Here is a 2,245-nt window from a genome sequence, read left to right as displayed (position 1 = left end):
GGAACTGAATTCACCACTTTAAGGAAAATAAAGAAGCTATTAATGGTTGGTATTTAGGATACAATAAAATAAAAAAAACAACAAAGACAAATAAACCAAACAAAAAAACTTGTTCATGTTAAATGTTAAATGCATAAGAGATACTAGCGGATTTTCTGAGCAACTTGTTTAGAATCCCTTCCTTTCAAAACTTCTTCTTGTTGTTTACTTCTGAGTTTTTATTAAAGTAATTTATTACAACATACCTAAAGCAACTGAAAAGTGAAAGTTGTGTGCAAGTTTGGCCACTGAGTGCTTGTTGATCTTTTAACTAGTGAGGAAAAGAATGAAGATGAGCTAATTGACAACTGTCATTACATTATTATCATCCATTGCTTAATTAGATTTAAAAACCTCCAAAACAATACTAACACAATCAAAACACAAACTAAGAACAAGTAACCTAACACAACATACAAAACGGTGACGTGATTCATTTAACAAACCTAAACGACTCTCAGCCATGTTATATGTTTTAAAATAATTAAAGAAGGAAATATTTCTCTATTTAGCAGACCTAGTAACATACTCTCAACCATGTTATATGTTATATCGTTTTAGCTTGCTAAAATAAGGAAATGTTTCTCCATTTAACATAAGTTTTTTTTTCTGAACAAGGGCATAATATATTATATATGAAGCCGTGAAAAGCCAAGGGGCGCAAGAGAGAATTCAGAAAATAATTTTTTTTTTATATCTACCTATGTTCCAACCAACTTTAAACTTCAATATTTTTAAAATTGCGAAATCATCAAAAAATATCTAATAATTTTACAATTTTGTCAATAATGAAGTGTGAATTCGGTTCAAGCAGTTATAAATTAAATAATCTTCACAAAATTTTCACTTATACTCTTTGGCTCATAGCTCAATAATACTTTAACTTCTCCAATGACTCGCTTTTATACTTTTTACAAAAATAAAACTTGGCCTCTGGCAATAACCCGTTGTCGACGGAAAAAAAAATTCATGAGAGTCGTATAATAATATAAAACCGACGAATTAGTGTCATAAATAATAAAATATGTTTTTGCTTATTTATAACACAGTATACCTCTTCCTCAGCACGTCTTTTTATGAACCATCGTCGTTAAAAGGAGAAAAACCTAAGGCCAACTTCCAGCGTTGCCAGAACCTAAGTGACAGACAATTACCGAGTTTCACTACTTTAGTTGGCAAGCCAGCTGAAAGAAAATACATATAACATAGGTCTAAAGAAAAGACCTTGGGCAAAAGCAAACATTGGTATTTTTTAACATTTATAATTAAATCTTTTAAGGAGAAGTTCAAAAATATACTGCATAATAATAAAATAATACTTATTATAAGTTCTTTAAACATCTATAGTAAATAAGGCTCAAGAATAATTAAGTAATTAAAATATAATCCAATAAATATTAATCATCTTAATATTCTAACCTAAAGAAACCACGATCCATCACTATTTTATTAGGATGATCAGGTGCGAGGACAACTAACAACTCTATCTTTTTTTTTCTTGTCACAACCATAATCCTGGAACAAAACCTCAGCCATAATTTTATGCATCGCAAAATGGATGACGGAATCGCATTAGTGAATTTCTAAAATCTGAAAGTTTTCCTGGACAGTGTTATATGATCGAGGAAGCATTGGAAAAACTTTAACCGGAATAAATTTATCCGATTGGAAAATTAGAGCAAAGACGTTAACATTTTCAGGAAATTCATCAGTTTTGATCGATCGAACAATGGAGTCCGACTACTTTGCATCATCTAATGCTAGGAATAATCGTAATTCATTTTTTTTTTTTTTTTTTTTTAAGGACTTCTTACAATAGGTAGAGAATAGTAATAATTTATTCATATTAAATATTCTTGGTCATTTCTTTGATTTTTTATAATGATTTATCGCTATATATGAAGATTATTTTTGTCACATCTATTAAAAACTGTATGATATGAATCAATGTCTTACTAATTTGTTATTTCTAATTTTAAGTAATTTCGGAAAATTTCTACGAGAGATCAATTTTAAATATTCTGATCAGATTCAAGATAGTTTTAATTAAAGTACTTTATTTTTTGTACTAAAAGATCAGTAGTTAGTGAATTTATTTTGAAAAATTTATATCTCAAAAACCATTTGACGTTTAATGAGCTATAAAGCAGTTTATTATGTTTATCTTCGTAGAAGTAATAGTTTACATGAAAATTGCTAAAATAAA

At 28.5% G+C, this 2,245-nt stretch overlaps 1 long non-coding RNA gene across 3 annotated transcripts in view; it reads left to right on the top strand.

The window, feature by feature from the left end:
* LOC106687015 (uncharacterized) overlaps nucleotides 1–2,245 on the top strand; it is a 40,696-nt gene that overhangs the window by 7,070 nt on the left and 31,381 nt on the right. Inside the window, exon 3 of one of the 3 annotated variants that reach the window (XR_010842698.1) lies at nucleotides 1,105–1,331. The exons of the other annotated variants lie outside the window; for them this stretch is intronic. This is a non-coding gene — a long non-coding RNA (uncharacterized lncRNA). Of the gene's footprint in view, nucleotides 1–1,104; nucleotides 1,332–2,245 lie in introns of those variants that run through there. 3 annotated transcript variants of the gene reach the window in all.

This window comes from Halyomorpha halys, unplaced genomic scaffold (genome assembly GCF_000696795.3).
Source record: "Halyomorpha halys isolate HHAL.00 unplaced genomic scaffold, Hhal_1.1 Scaffold37.1, whole genome shotgun sequence".
In the NCBI taxonomy this organism is placed as follows: domain Eukaryota; kingdom Metazoa; phylum Arthropoda; class Insecta; order Hemiptera; family Pentatomidae; genus Halyomorpha; species Halyomorpha halys.
Note: the sequence above shows the minus strand (reverse complement) of the source record. Positions and strands in the feature narration are given on the sequence as shown.